The following is a 17,173-nucleotide window of genomic DNA, read 5'->3' as shown; positions in this document are numbered from 1 at the left end:
GCCTTGACATACTCCTTTCCTGATTTGGAACCAGTCTGTTGTTCCATGTCCAGTTCTAATTGTTGCTTCCTGACCTGCATACAGGTTTCTCAAGAGGCAAGTCAGATGGTCTGGTATTCCCACCTCTTCAAGAATTTTCCACAGTTTATTGCGATCCACCCAGTCAAAGGCTTTGGCATAGTCAATAAAGCAGAAATAGATGTTTTTTCTGGAACTCTCTTGCTTTTTCGATGATCCAGCATATGTTGGCAATTTGATCTCTTGTTCCTCTGCCTTTTTTAGATCCAGCTTGAACATCTGGAAGTTCATGATTCACATACTATTGAAGCCTGGCTTGGAGAAATTTGAGCATTACTTTACTAGCATGTGAGATGAGTGCAGTTGTGCAGTAGTTTGAGCATTCTTTGGCATTGCTTTTCTTTGGGATTGATCCGGGTTTGATCCTCCAATCTGCATTGGAGACAGATTCTTTACCATCTGAGCCACCAGGGAAGGCCTTACTCAGGGACTTTAGGAACTTGTTTGGGACTAATAGGAACTTCAGAGAAAACAGATTCAGGAAGATAAGGATGATACTGGTGATTGAGTTTGATTTGCTGCAAGACATTCACATGTTGAAACAGTTGAAAACATTGGCCTGGGGCTTGATCACATCCTGCGATATAGATTATCATGTGGTATTTGCTGTTCTGAGAGGCCTATGGAGATATCCCTGGGTGAGAACTTCATTTAAGATATGGTAGAAATGTAAAAAGCCAGGAAATATGTGGGCTGAGAATTGAATAAAGACCTGGGAGAACTAAGTAAGCAAGATAATGGAGAGGAGGGAAGAATACTGTCAAACAACACAAAAATATATAGGAGGATGAGGACTGAGAAGAAGCCTGGAATTGTTAATCACCACAAGCAGCCAACTCAGGAGTGAAGATGGATCCAGTTTGCTCATCACAATGAGTGATGATCCAGGAAGAAGAACTGAAGATCGATCTTATTCAGAGGATGGACTTACCAGCTGGCACTTATGGTAAAGAAAGTGAAAGTCACAGTCATGTCCAACTCTCTGTGACCCCATGGACTGTAGCCTGCCAGGCTCCTCTTCCTTTGTCCATGGAATGCTCCAGGCCAGAATACTAGACTGGGTAGCTGTTTCCTTCTCCAGGGCATGTTCCTAACCCGCGGATTGAACTCAGGTCGCCCACATTGCAGGTGGATTCTTTACCAGCTGAGCCACCAGGATAAAGAACCCACCTGCTAGTGCAGGAAATGCAAGAGGCACGGGTTCAATCCAGGGTCCGGAAGATTCCCGGGGGTAGGAAACGGCCATCCGCTCTATCCAGTATTCCCTGCTCTATCCAGTATTCTTGCCTGTAGACTCTCATGGACGGAAGAGCCTGGCAGGCTACAGTCCATGGGGCCACAGAGAGTCGGATATGACTGAGCAGAGCGACTAAGCACAAAAGGAAAGGCGGAAAAGGAGATCTTGTTTGGCTAGCAAAATCCAGGAGAGGCTCGTTTTGGGAAGAGGAGCAGAGAACAGTCTTATGGGGTGGTATCTGAATATGGAAGTTGAAGGAACCAGTATAAAGTGGTGGTTGGGGCTTGCAGTGGCAGATTAGGAATATAAAGTGGTGGTTGGGGCTTGCAGTGGCAGTTCAGGAAATAAGGTCTGGGAGTAGACTTGAGTAGCCTGGAGAGGCAGGAGCAGGAGGAAATTTAGGAGACTCTGAATAGAAAAAGGAACAGGCTTGGATGTTGGAGATGTGTGAGTGGATCATATGTGACGGAGAAAAACAAGTTTCTAATGGAGCTAAGAACTCAATTTTAAAAATTTCACCCACCGCTGCTCAGCCAGTTGATACGTCTTTCCAGGGGTAGCTAAGTAACCAGATGAGTGTAGGATGAGAATGAAAGCACAGAGGACCGACGAGCAAAACTGCAGTCACTGACCACTGGGAAGTGAGCCTTTTTTAGGAAGGCAAGTATGATCAGAAAAGGTCTTGATTGCCTTTGAGCCTGAAGGTCAGAATGTCTACATAAGATTCCATTCTGTATAAGAGAAATAAAGAGAAGTTGTACCAGAGAGAAAGTCTTGAATATAGAAGAGTTCCCAGTGAGCATGACTTGTAATGTGCAGCTCTACCCTTGAATAGCAGTCACAGAGTACAAATCAGAGTCTTGGAATGAAGGTCAGGAATTGTGTGAAGCCAGAGTTTAAAGGATCATCAGTGTGCTGTGATGGGGTGGTTATGATTCAACACATCCACTAATGTCCTTATTCTTCGCATTTTGGTGAGTGAACTATAAATCAGCTTCTTGCCTCACATCATCTTAAAATAACCTTATATTTTAGCCAGATGCCTTGAATGCGTTGCAGAAGTGAGTATTGATATACTGGACCATTCTTCAGTATCCATGGCTGGAAAATGCAAAAGACTGTCAGCTACTATCACACGGTTTAAACAAAAAAAGGAGAGAAAGGAGTGGAAAAGGATCTTCTGCCCTTCAATCTGTGTTCCGTTGTTTAAATATTGGAATAAATAGTCCTTGAAATCTAGAAGTTTTAATTAAGAAAACAGACAGCTCATGTTAAATTTACAGATGAGAGTTATGCTTCCTTAAATATTGCCAACTTTATTTTTGTGAGTTTGTTCTGTGACATAATGAGCATCCTGCCTCCTTAAGCAGTTAAGTGTAGGTTCTTGTGAACTGACAGGAGAGAGAAGCTCTTAAGAACTGAGTAGGCTGGTAGAGCAGCTGGTGTGACATTCAAGTGTTCATGTTGCCTTCGAGCTCCTGAACAGAAGGGGAAAAACACTGTTTTAATTTAGAAATCGCTTTCTTGACTATAGCTGAAATGCTCCAAGCCAGTGAGGCTAGAAAAATGATAGAACATTTCGTTCTCATATTTAACTGTAGATATATGTTCTTATATTTGTTGGTAAGCAGCGCTGGATTATATAAAATTACTTACTTCTGAGCTTTTCAAAGGCTCAGGGGTGGGGGCAGGTAGGAGAAGATAGATCTCTGAATTGTAGTTCTCTGTTAAATTTGTTAAAGTTTGATATATTTAGTTGTTTAAAATCATTTTACGTAAATTCAGAATAAAGCAGTACATCTTCATGTTTCTTTGAAGGAAATTATTTGCAGTATTTGTGTAATACATCAGTATATTTGGTGTTAAAAATCAAAGTAACAGCTATTTTTAGAGTATGGGCTACTTTCAAATGTCCATGAAGATTAAGAGTAGCATGATAAAGAACTGTGAGTAATTTGTTTCTATTGTTGTTGGGAAATTTGGGGTTAAGGTGGTAATCCAACAGTTTGTTCCTTAATCCAGTTTCAGGGCATACTTATTATCTCTAATAGTGGTTGTCCAGACCAGTAGCGTCACCATCGCCAGAGAAGTTTTTCGAAATGCAAATTCTTCTTACATCCTATCCTAGATCTACTGAACTGGAGTCAGAGATCGCAGCAGTCTGTGGATTAAGGAGCCCCTCAGGTGATTCTGATGCAGGCTGAGGTTTGAGAAGCACTCATCGGTGGTCAGGACAACCTTCCCAGAGACACAGGCATCATTGGTGTTTGGGGCAAGATGATTCCAACTGGTTTGACCCTAAAGCAAAAATATCTATAGTGAACTTGAAGATCCCTGTGTTGGGGATCATTCACATTACAATTTTATCATATATTCTGCTTAATTAAGGACTTTGATGTCATAAACAAATCATCCGTGCTGGAAATGACATATCAAAAGAGTAATTGTCTTACAGCCCCAGGGACGGCGGTGAAGCCCCAGTTTAACAGGAACTGTTCTGCTTTGGGCTGACAAAGTTATTTCTTCATAAACTAAAGACTAAGAGGAATGGGAGCTGTAGTGGGAACTAGGATAAGGAAACTGGGTGTTTTTTTTCACACTTTTACTAAGCCAGAGTGCTATATAGTGTGGGTTCATCATTTTAATTGAACAGTGAAATTCTGAGCTATGTAAGGAAAAAAATGAATCTTGTAAATGCACATGCAGATAAATTTTTGCTGTTACCTACAAACTGATCTCACGCTTGCTAACTGAAAATAGATGGAAATAATTATGGTCAGGATTGCAGTGCCACCCAGTCTCTCTCCACTGATTCCCTTGACAGTTAATTCAAGAAGAGGAACAAGCAGTGAAAAAAAGAATTGGCCACCAGAGATGGCACCATGGTGGGAACAGGAGTCAAACATCAGAGAAATGAAGGCAACAGAACATTTCAAGAGCGAAGTGGTTAGTAATAACAGAGGTTGCCACTAGGTCAGATAAAAGGGACTAAATGTGTCCATTAGATTTAGGAACAAGAGAGGTCAGTGATCACCTTGAAGAGTTGTTTCAGTGTGGCATAGGAGCAGCAGCTAGATAGAAATGGGGTGATCTGTGAGTTGGAGGTGAAACAGAAATGGCAGATTTAAGAGGACGACAGCTAGATGTGGGATTGAGGATTATTTTTCCAGTGGACTTTTATGGGTAAGATTATTTCTTTATTATTTAGATCTAATCACTAACTTTCTTACATATTGATTTGGCATCATTTTAGCATGAGTAATCCTAACAAATTATTTCTCAAATAAATGCATCATTTCTTCTGGGCTTTGTGAAGTATTGAAACTCGGCATTATTACTTGGCATAGAGTCTAGCACCTGGTTAAGAACCACTGTCTTGTAGCATTCGTATAATTTACTTGGAAATCTTAACTTACATTGTCTGAAAGCATTTAAAGGAAAGTTTGTGTATATGCATACCAAACTAGTTTGAAAACTCTTTGAATCTTATGACTTTCTCTTAACAAACTAAACACCTAGCATATTATTTTAAACAGAAGTTTAGAAGGTTTTGTTTTGCTCTGCTGTTTGAATTGGCATTGATTACTTTTCAAATAGATTTCTCTATTCAGTAAACATTGAGTACCTACTATATTCCTGAGAGTGCTGGGGGTTAAAACTAAATGGCACAAATCCTGCCTTGAGTTCACAGATCATTGGGGAAGACAGAGTGGTAAACAAATCATTGCAGCCGTGTTTAAAAGCTGTACTAGAAGAACAAATTAGCGCCTCCACTATTCTAATCTACTTGCTTCCCACACTGAGAGATTTGCTAAAGCGGTCATGCTGAATTTATCACTGGCAGCATCTGTAACTTGCCCTTCCAAGTATTGTATTTAGTCTGTCTCTCAAAGACTCTGGTGGATAAGTAACGTGCTGAGAGGAGTAGGGCTAGTTTTTTTCTCAACACAGACACAGCCATGATATGCATGAATTTTGGGGAACTTATAAATCAGGCCTTGTAGATAGTGCTTATTTTCTGCTTGTCAGTTCTCATGAAGCAAATCCTGTTGGGTGGATTTTATCTTGTATATGCGTATCATTCTTTACACACCTGAGGTAAATTGCTTTTCTAAACAAGCTTAATATTTTGTGCAAGTGTGTATGTTTTCTTTAAGCCCCTTAAAATGTGATTAAAGTCAGTTCAGAGTAATATTAAAAGCAAACAGTCCCTTGGTTCTTCACAGTGTTTTAATGGAATAATTTGAATATAACAAAATCCTGTAAAAGAAACTTCCCACCACTCATGGTCTTGTGATGTCTGTTCCTTCGTATGTATGATATTATATCATCTGCTCTTTCCTCCATTACAGTCATATATTACAATAAGTACTTAACCTGTTCAGCAATTTACAGTAAATTTTTATCATTTCTTATTAAAATTGTTTTAAGTTTTTAAAAACTTCATTTTAGGATATGAGTCAGGTATAATTTTTTTTTCTGCAGAAGGTGACTATATAAGGAACTTGAAAGAGGATAGTATTTTGTTTAAGCTATGAAGATCAAAGATAAATAAATGTTCAGTATGTAGAAAGGATGCTTAGTCACTCAGTTGTGTCCAACACTTTGCCATGCTCTGTAGCCTGCCAGGCTCCTCTGTCCATGGGTTTTTTTAGGCAAGAGTACTGGAATGGATTGCCATTTCCTCTTAAGTTTAATCATAGGTATACAGTCTTCCTCCCTTAGGGAACATTTAAGGTGGGGAGTTTCAGGTTGCTCACCCTGGCTGAGAGTTACTGCTAGTATCTGATGGGGTGAGGCAGGGAGGGGCTGGGTGAGGCTGGATTTCTGAATTTATGAAATAGTGCTCACAGTCAATAAAATGCCAATAGGAGCCACAGTGAGAAACAGCAATAAAAATACTGTCCCTCTTCTCATAGCTACCTGTCTATAAAGGAATTTGAGTCAATTTTTATGTTTTTTTTAAAAAAAATGAAAATGGAGATAACTTGAGTCTTCTTTTTTGAAATGCTGCAGTCAAAAACTTTGGTCAATCAAACGGTGTGTAACAGCTGAGGTAGTAGCACCCATTTGAGGCACACCACCAGCTATTTTCTCGATAGTAGCCTCCATAGAACTTATATGTTGTTATGATTTATCCCATGTTTTAAATTTCGATCTTTTACCCTTCTTTTAATGGTTTTGTGAGCATTTAATGCTTGCTTTCTTTCGTTCTTTTTGGCAGTAGATGATGATGAGTATTTGGTTTCATTGCTATAAAATGAACCATCGGATTTGATCTTCAACATGCCTTTCAGTTGTTAAATTCTGATTCTTTGTTATGTAATAATTTTTTTAGCAGAATACCGGCTTTTTAAATTTTGTTCACTGTTGGTATATTGATTTAGAAACCTAAACAATTTTTATCATTAAGTGAATGAAAATTTTCTTGAAGAGATCACTAGTCTTTCCCATTCTATTGTTTTCCTCTATTTCTTTGCATTGTTCACTTAAGGCTTTCTTATCTCTCCTTGCTCTTCTCTGGATCTCTGCCTTCAGTTGAGTATATTTTTCCCTTTCTCCTTTGCCTTCACTTCTCTTCTAGTATATATAGTATATGTATAAAATATATGTACAGAATATATATTTATATAATATATATACAAATTGCATATACGTACATTATTATAGACTCTCTCCACAGAATATTATAGTATACATTTACAGATGTATAAGTAAATGTATATATATAGAATATATGTACATCTATATCTAATTCAACATCTTTCTGCAAATACACACACACACACACATATATATACATACGCACACACACACAGCTAGATATATATTTACTAGTGTATATACATACTAGTGTAGTTCAGTGTAGTGTAATGTAAAAGGTAATTTTCTTACTAAGGAACGTGTGTTCCAGTGATCTAGTTAGAAAAATTTGGCAGTGATGTTGGCCATGAGCATAAGTCAAGTCAAGAATGATAAAATGCATATAAAGATATGGAAAACTTAAGGGGAAAGCTAGGTGAGCAGAGAGACGTAAGTGATTTATGTAGCTCTGTGGTTCCAAAGGGCTTCCCAGATATCTGGTAAAGAATCTGCCTGCAATGCAGGAGACCCTGGTTTGATTCCTGGGTCGGGAAGATCCGCTGGAGAAGACATAGGCTACCCCTCCAGTATTCCTGGGCTTCCCTTGTGGCTCAGCTGGTAAAGAATCCTCTTGCAATGTGGGAGACCTGGTTTCAATCCCTGGGTTGGGAAGATCCCCCGGATAAGGGAAAGGCTACTCACTCTAGTATTCTGGCCAGGAGAATTCCATGGACTGTATGGTCCATGGGGTCGCAGAGTCCAACACAACTGAGTGACTTTCACTTTCATTTCATTTTCAAGAAATTATAGTGTTGTTCCCAGGTTAGCAGAATTGATATTTTAGGATTGGTAAATATTCCTGTTTGCTGTCTAGTTAGACATCCTTGGCCTTTGCTTGGGATTTAAAATTGAAAAGTGAAAAACCATATTTTACACTATGAAATATCCATGATGTCTTTATTTCAGTTAAAATTAATTCTGTTTTTTTTTTAAATTTCTTCACACAATGCTTTGTTATCTAACTCATGGGATACACATTTATCAATTATGCCTTACATCTCTGCAGTTCTTTGAAAAACATTCACATTCAGTTATCTTGTGTGCTCACAACAAATTATAAAGAAGAGTGAGCTAAGAGTTAGAAGACAGTGGAACTTCTGACTAGAAGTCTCGTGGCATTTTCAACAGTGTACAAGCACTGAATTCACTTTCTTAAGTAAGCTAATGTATACAAGGATAGAAGATAGAACCTCTGCTAATATTTCACGAATTATATAATTTTGAATAATATTAGAGATTCTTTGAAAATAAGAATTCATAAATATTTACATGGAATAATACATGTAAAGCCTCAAGTTTATGCTTCTGGCAGAGTTGCTTTTGTAGCACTAATTCTCAAAGAGTCAATAATTATAAACAATGTAAAATATTGTTTAAAGTATTAGGAAACGTTTTTCTCATACATTGGAAAGTCAAAAGTATGAACTAGATCTCACTGGGGTAAAATCAAGTTCCTGGGGGGCTGTGTTCCTTCCAGGCACTTGGGGGAATCCATTTCCTTCCTTTTTCAGCTGCTAGAAGTTGGCCACATTTTTGACTTGTGACTTTGTTGTATCTTCAAAGCCAGTAGTATCTGCTTAAGTGTTTCTAAAGATGCTATCCCTCTGGTTATGATTTCTCTCCCTGCTTCTTCTGCTTAAAAGGACTTTTGTACATACACTGGTCCTATCAGGAAAATCTTCCCATCTCAGTAATCTCAACTGATCAGTAACTTTAATCCCATATGTATCCTTAAATTTCCTTTCCTATATTTCAGGTTCCAGTAATTAGAACATGGACATTTTAAGGGGACTATTCTGCCAACCACACAAGGCCCAGGAAGGCCAAGGAGAGCAGGAAGAAAAGGGAGAGGGTTCAACGTTTGATGGAAGGAAATAAAGGATGCGAAATTCACATTCCCGTGGCTTTTAGTCTAAAAGCAAATCCCAGTCTTTGCTGCATAGGAGGGCCATATGTCAGGCAGAAAGCTGCAGTGATACTGGTCTGCTCAAACAGAGGACAGAGGTTAGGGCTGTTAAAGTAGCAGTAAATCTAGTGGGGAAATCACAGGGGAGGCGGCCCCAGATCTTCATATAAACTTTACTCCAGTCTCTCCAATACCTGAACTGCATTTGTGTGAAGGAGACTACAAAGCAACAGATGGAAGTCTGAGATAAGTAATCAGAGATTTTAGGTACTTTCCACTCTAGGGGAGAGGGGGCAGAATTTGGACTTCTATGGTTTTTCCAGTAGTCATGTATGGATGTGAGAGTTGGACTGTGAAGAAAGCTGAGCACTGAAGAATTGATGCTTTTGAACTGTGGTGTTGGAGAAGACTCTTGAGAGTCCCATGGACTGCAAGGAGGTCCAACCAATCCATCCTAAAGGAGATGAGTCCTGGGTGTTCTTTGGAAAGAATGATGCTAAAGCTGAAACTCCAGTACTTTGGCCACCTCATGCGAAGAGTTGACTCATTGGAAAAGACTCTGATGCTGGGAGGGATTGGGGGCAGGAGGAAAAGGGGATGACAGAGGATGAGATGGCTGGGTGGCATCACCGACTCGATGGACGTGAGTCTGAGTGAACTCCGGGAGTTGGTGATGGACAGGGAGGCCTGGTGTGCTGCGATTCATGGGGTCGCAAAGAGTCGGACACGACTGAGCAACTGAACTGAATGAAAATAAGCTGTCTTTATCTTTAGAGGGCCCCCTGCCAAACCCCAGATCCATAATTTGTGTTCCTATAGAAGGAGTCGTGGCTTCCCTGGTAGCTTAGAGGATAAAGCGTCTGCCTGCAATGCAGGAGACCTGGGTTCAATCCCTGGGTCAGGAAGATCCCCTGGAGAAGGAAATGGCAACCCACTCCAGTACTCTTGCCTGGAAAATCCCATGGACAGAGAAGCCTGGTAGACTGCAGTCCATGGGATCGCAAAGAGTTGGACACAACTGAGCGACTTCCCTTCACTTCTTCAGAAGGAGTCATGGACTAAGAATCTTTGTAAATACTTTTTTTTTTTCCTTTACTTTCATGTTTACTGAGATATGTGATAGAGCTAGTAAATAGAAATTTGACCTAACACTTAAGTTACTTTGGTATATGAATGAAAATTTGAAGACATTGAGTTATTTCAGTGTAGATACCTTAAGAGAAATGTTGGCATTTTCTTGGGAAGGAATATATGAAATCAGAAGTAACTTAATCACTGAATTAATTACAGAATTTGTAAGCATTAAAAAATTAAAGACTAAGATTTAGGACTGTAACTTTTTCTGTTAGTTTTGGAATTTCATCCTGAGTTGGGAGTGATTTGGAAAAATCAAAATTACTTGGGAATCTTTAGTTGACTTGAAGGACACATTAAGAGATTAATGAAAGTTTAAATGAAAAGATTGGTTTCTCACAAATTTTGATTTATAACCAGTTTGCATAAATCTAAAGCTGAAATTAATGAAATGTCTTTCCTAAGCTGATGACCACAATTAGCAGATCTTCAAAATGGATGTTATGTTTCATACACTGTATACAAAAATAAGTTTTCTCATCTGGGTTATGTTGTCTTTGACCTAATCTTGACTAAAAGGAACCTTGATTTTTAAAAGCTAAGCAGTTTAGGATCACGGGAATGGAGCTGAATAGAAGTTGTGTACATGTATAAAGCTACTTAACTGCATCAGGACTGATGGTGTTATTTTTTAAAACAGGGATGGACTTTCAAGACTAGTGTGTGTGTGTGTGTAGTCACTCAGCCATGTCCAACTCTTGGCGACCTCATGGACTGTATAGCCTGCCGGGCTCCTTTATCCATGGGGATTCTCCAGGCAAGAATACTGGAGTGGGTTGCCATGCCCTCGTCCAGGGGATCTTCCCAACCCAGAGATCAAACCCAGGTCTCCCGCATTGCAGGCGGATTCTTGACTGAGTGAGCCACCAGGGAAGCCCTTTAGGACTTTGGTCATCACCAGAACAGCATGGGCTGTCTTGAAGTTTTAAACTGTCCTCCATACATTCTTTCAGTATAGCTTCATCAACTCCAAGGGTAGAGAGTCTAACTCACCAAGGGACCCTTTATTGGTCAGAGTTCTCCCTCTCCAGAGAAAAGAAAGAACCAATGGGAAATCTATCTGTATAGTGATTTATCATCTATAGTGATTTATCAGGAGGAATTTGCTCAGGCAGTTACAGTGACTGAGAAGTCCCACAATCTGCCATCTACAAAGTAAAGACTCAGGGAAGCTTGTGGTTTCATTCAGTTTGAAGGCCTGAGAGCCAAGGAAGTTGATGGGTAATTGCCAGCCTGAGGGCCAAAGACTGGACAGTCAGGCAGGGAGTGGGGTACGATTTACCATTTTTTGTTTTGTGTGAGTGCTCACTGGATTGGATTATGCCCACCTACATAAAAGAGAGTCTTTTTTCACTAAGTCTGCTTCACTTAGTCTACTCATTGACGTGCTAATCTCATCCAGAAACACCCTTGTAGGCATACCCATAAATGTTTGGCCAAATACCTGAGCACCATGGGATCCAGTCAAGTTGACAAAGAATTAATAACTGTTACAGATCCGTTCCAATATGGGATAACTTGTTACTAATAAGTGCTGCCTTTGCCAAAAATCTACCTCTCTGTAACTTTCTTTCATTTCATACTAGTTGTGCCCTCCACTACAGAATACATCTAGTCACTGTTCTACACTGTAAATTTTCAAATGTTTTATGCTGTCCTTATATGAGAAATCTACAATTCAACACAAATGAACACATCTGTGAAACCGATAGACTCACAGACATAGCAAACAGACTTGCGGTTGCCTACACACAAGTGGAAGAGTGGAGAGGGAGAGAGAGGATTCTGAGTCCGGGATTAGCAGATGTAAACTACTACATGCAGGATGGATAAGCCACAAGGTCCTACTGTGTAGGACAGGGAACTGTATTCAGTATCCTGGGATAAAACAGAATGGAAATGAATATGAAAAAGAATATATATGTAACTGATTCCTTTTGCTATATAGCAGAAATTAACACAACACTGTAAATCAGCAATACTTCAGTGAAAGTTTTTTAAAAATTTCAAATGTTTGAAAATAGCCATCTTGAGATAGTCCTCTCCTAGACTAGATTCTTTCCACAACTGTAATGGACTGGTTTTCTGATGGCTTCAACATTCTCTTTATTAGTTTTTACACCATGCATCTCATGTAATTCGTACCTGACCAATGCAAAATCTAGTTGGCCTGTTGTCCATAATACACATAAAAGTTGGTGCCCCTCTTTTGTTCATTAGTCTTTTTGATGTATTCAGTCATCATATGCTTTATCTGTATAGCAGAGCCTCACCTATATTAGACTTATCATCAGAATTATCTGTTTATTTAGGTTTAGAAATCTTAACAATAAAAATTTGTTTGTTGTTGTTTAGTTGCTAAGTCATGGCCAACTCTTTTGTGGCTGTATGGACAGTAGCCCGCCAGGGTCCTCTGTGGGATTTCTCAGGCAAGAATACTGGAGTGGGTTACCATTTCCTTCTCCAAGGGATCCTTCTAACCCAGGGGTTGAACTGCATCTCGTGCGTTGGCAGGCAGATTCTTTACCACTCAGTCACCAGGAAAGCCCAACAATAAAAATAGCTCACATGCATTTACAATTTACTGTGTGCCAGGCTAAGTTCACATTGTTTTATGTATAGTCACACATTTAGGGAGGTGTGTTATGTTGTGTCTGTATTGTATGATCCTGTAACATTATAAGTGTGTACGTGCAAGGCAAAGTAGAAAGGATTTGTTAACTCCCTTTGTTAGTTTTTAATACTCCTGTCATTGCTGCCTAAGACAGCTTGGGAATGGGAGGGGAAAGCACTTACATCATGTTAATTAACATCAAGCCAATGCTTTGAGTAAACTGAACCTCTGTCTTTGAATGTATACAGTAGGGTTTCTTGTATGTCATATTTGTACAGTTATGTTTTTGAAATTAAATGTAAGAGATCATACCTTTGTACTAATTATAGTTAACGTCCCATTCCCACCTGTCTTTCCAGATTCTAATTCTGTCATCTGATAAACTCACTGAGTTACCTAGCTTCAAGTCATCTGTAGATTGGAGAAATATAACTTCTGTGTTTTCACATCACTAATAGAAGTTTAGAACAGTTGGGCATTTGGAACCCAATAATGCATTAAATAACACCTTTCAGGTTGTTCCTCTTATGCTAGTACACTTAGTTATAGTAGCATATGTTTTCTTGCCTGCAGGAATCATCATGTTACTGTATAATATTAATAATCACTTTTAGAGTTCAGTGTTTCATCCAGCTCCATATTTCATCACCAAATTTATTTAGCTGTCCAGCTATTTCTTTTAGTTTTTCTAATGTGTGGTACTTTTGTTGTCCTCATCATTGTTGAGTCTAAATAATACCATACAGCCATTCTGTGATCCAGAGTCAGGTGACCTTGTGAAAGAAAGCATTGATTTGTAACATTAACAAAACTGTCTCTTTATGAGCTTCTCTCAGTGCTAAGACTTCATAGTCATCCTTTCGTTTTCTTTTGGGGTCCTGCCTGCCCATTCACAGTAAAGCTTATGTGTCAGTTGGAATCCATCTCATTCTTTTTGAAGACTGTAGCTATTTTTGCCCAACTTTAGTCTTAAACCATCTGTCTTTTTATGTAATAACTCAAAGATTACCAACAGTGCTTGGATCAGAGACATCATCTAGGGATTCTGGGATAAATTATGTATGGAGATAGGTGTTTTCTTTAAAACCCCCCTCTTGTGGAGCCTCAGCTTCCAAGATTTCTTCTTAAACTTTTCAAATGGAAGATCAGAATCTCTTCATGAACAATGAAAAGCAAAGGAAATGTTCTCCTTTCTGTTGTATCTCAGTTCTAAATAGTGTATCTCTCTCTTGATTGTCATGGTGTAGCTAACAATAAAGAGCAAAGCTTTTTTGATGTCCTTGGCATTTTTGTCAGTTTACTAGTTAGGTGACTAGAAGAGTGAATAATAGTAGGGAAGAGAAGAAAATAGAAGAGGTTATGGACAATCTAGAAATAGACAACAGTTCAGTTTATCATTTGTGGGTTAATTAGTAGTTCAGATAGTCCACTTTGGGAAAGTGGTTCATTTGCATTTGGTAGTTTTCTCTGGATTTCTCTTTCTTTACACAGTAGGGGGAACTGAACGTGGTGATCATGTACTTACCAAAGCCCTGCGAGTTGCAAAGTGATAGAAAAACCTCCAAAAGGAGTTTATTGACAAATAACGAAAAGATCACGGTTAGGACAGACTTTAGGTGTTGGTTGACACAAGCGCCCAAATGATCATCCCTTCCTTTTAGACGTGTTCTCAGAGGCTTTCCACATCTCAGTTTTAAGTTCAGTAAGAAGAAACAAGTCTATTCCAGAGTCACAGTAGAAGCCCTGTTGCCACCGGTTGGCCTTTGTCAAGTCACTTATGGTCAGGGCAGTATCTGGATATGGGGATGGACCATTGAGAGCTGGGGAAGGGCAGAGGTAGCAGATAACAAATACCACTCTAATGTCTATTGAATTCTCGTTTTATCATATAAATTGGTACATTTGCTGCTGTTTGACTGTTTAACCTGCAAACATTTCCATTTCAGCCTGATAAAGATGAAGACTTAAAGCAAAAAAAAAAAAAAAAAAGACTTAAAGCAGAGACAGATAGTATAAGAAACATGACTTTTGATTTGCAAATAGAGGTTTGATTCTAGCTCTCTTATGTATCCTTATTGTTGAGAAATTTAAGGGCCACCCAGTAAATAATACCCTTCTCTCCAGCGTGAATTCTGTCAAGAGAAAAGGCAAATATTGGCATGTAGGAATAAAAATACTACTTTTATTACTGACAAAAGCTGCAATGAATGACTTAGGTTTTGTGTGATAACTGAGATTCTAGTATTGAACCCAGAACTAACAGTTACTTACCTCCACCCCAGGCATTTTGAAGGATGATACGATTTTTTACCTGGGGGTCTGCCCCTACTTATTCAGACCAGATGGCGGGAGTCTTACAGACATGTTGTTTACAAAGAAGGCAAGGAGGTGAGGAAGCTCCTTGTTCTCTGAAAATCAGTCAAGCAGTTCATTTCAGCTTGATGGTGATAGATGGGTAGGAGGCCAGAACTTGTTGAGGAAAATTTCTCTTTCTGGAAACCGGAGGAATGGTGACATACATGCTTCCAACACACAAACTGATGAATCTTAATTGTTTTATTTCTTAAATAATAATGATTTACTCTAGGATTGGTGTGGTGTTCAGATGCCAAGAAATTTTAGGTAGGAAAACACAGAGATCGTAAAACTAACCACCCTCTCCAGCTTTTGAAGTTGAGTTATTATAATAATTGATGTGTGATTATGAACCCACTTTGCCTAGGGGATGAGTAAAATTAGTAATAATTGGGCAAGCATAAGGATTTGTGAAGTGGGTGGAAGCAGGCAAAGAAAGAAAATGTCTTACAGAATTCATAACTGTCACATCCTTGTAAATTTAAGCCAAGGCCAGCGAACTTTTCCTTCCCCAGGTGTCTTTAAGCAGCGGGTAAAGAGTCAGCACCTTCATCCACTCTCCTGTCCAGGGCCCTCACGTTGTGCTCTCCGACCCAGTAGTGTTGATGTCCCCTGATAGTTTGTTAGAAACAGAAATTGTGGCGCCCGCCTTAGCCAGGCTGAAACTCGGGAAGTGGGGTGGCAGTCTGTAGTTTAACAAGTCCTCTAGCCAGTTCTGATGGATACTGAACTGGGAGAAACACATACCACGATTTTGCAGACATCTAGTTCCTCATCATTAGTGACAGTGAAAGTCACTCAGTCGTGTCCGACTCTGCGCGACGCCATGGCCTATACAGGCCAGAACACTGGAGTGGGTCACCTTTTCCTACTCCAGGGGATCTTCCCGACCCACGGATCGAACCCTAGTTTCCTGCATTGCAGGTGGATTCTTTACCAGCTGAGCCACAAGGGAAGCCCAGTCATTAAGATTTATTAAATATGGGCTTCCCTTGTAGCTCAGTTGGTAAAGAATCTGCCTGCACTGCAGGAGACCCAGGTTAGATCCCTGGGTCGGGAAGATCCCTGGAGAAGGAAATGACTACCCACTCCAATATCCTTGCCTGGAAAATCTCGTGGACAGAGGAGCCTGGTGGGCTGCTGTCCATGGGGTCACAAAGACCTGGACACGACTGAGCGACTAACGCTTACTTACTTAAATATGGGGCATTCTGGGGAGCAGAAGAAATTGAGTAGGTAAAATTGAGCTTAGTCTTGAATGCCCAACAGATATTAACATTAAGACTGTATTTTCATCCTATAGGTTTAGATAGAGTGGCACGGTGGTTATTTAAAAGACTAAATAGAGCCTCAAAATGTAGAAGGGATTGGTTATAGGAGATAATGGAATGAGAAAGAAACTAGAGGGTAGTGATTGTAATCTGTGTAGGACACTTGAAGATGGAGGACAACAGGGGATGTACAGAAGAGGCTTTTCAAAGGAATGATTAACTGAGTTCAGTTAACTCACTGAAGCTAAGGTGGACAGAGTCAAAGATGATTTAAGAGCTGAAGCCCACATGATTAAGATAATGATAGTTGGGAAGGAGCTTTCCAATTAAGGAATAAAGTGAATCCATTGTCAGGCGTGTTAACTTTGTGGTCCTAGTTTAAAAGGATATATATTGAGAAGGAAAAGTTGAGAGCTCGTTTTTAGTTGGTTTAGAGTAAGAGGAGAACTTGAAAGCACATTTGTCTCTTGGTGTTGGCAGGAGATTGGTTTTAGGCCAAAACGGCCCCGCAACCTCCCAATACCAAAATCTGCAGATGCTCATGTGGGCCGTCTATCTATGGGTTCCACATTTGCCCATTCAGCCAACCGGTTGTTGTGAAGAAAATGACAGTATGTATTCATTCACTCTTGAAGTGCTTACTGAATGTCTACCATGGGTCCGGCACAGTTCTAGGTTCTCAGGATATAAAAATGGACCAACCCGTGCCCAGCCTTCGGAACTAATGTTGTGGGTGGAGGGAGACAACAAATAAGTAAATAAGTGAACAAGATAATTTCAGGTAATACTAAGGGCCAGCAAAGAAAATAGAGTAACAGTGAAGAGTGGCTAAGGGGTAGAGGATTTCTTTAGATAGCTCTAAAGATAGTGAGGACCTGAGCTGGCAACATGTGACAGAAACCAGTTGAAAAATGTGAAACAGGTGAAAGATAGTT

General features: G+C 39.6%; 1 protein-coding gene across 5 annotated transcripts in view; it reads left to right on the top strand.

Moving 5' to 3' along the window:
* The window catches only part of ATP2B1 (ATPase plasma membrane Ca2+ transporting 1), a 133,404-nt gene that overhangs the window by 44,406 nt on the left and 71,825 nt on the right, over window positions 1-17,173 (top strand). The gene's annotated exons all lie outside the window — the stretch shown is intronic.

This window comes from Bos indicus, chromosome 5, assembly GCF_029378745.1.
Source record: "Bos indicus isolate NIAB-ARS_2022 breed Sahiwal x Tharparkar chromosome 5, NIAB-ARS_B.indTharparkar_mat_pri_1.0, whole genome shotgun sequence".
Classification (NCBI taxonomy): domain Eukaryota; kingdom Metazoa; phylum Chordata; class Mammalia; order Artiodactyla; family Bovidae; genus Bos; species Bos indicus.
Note: the sequence above shows the minus strand (reverse complement) of the source record. Positions and strands in the feature narration are given on the sequence as shown.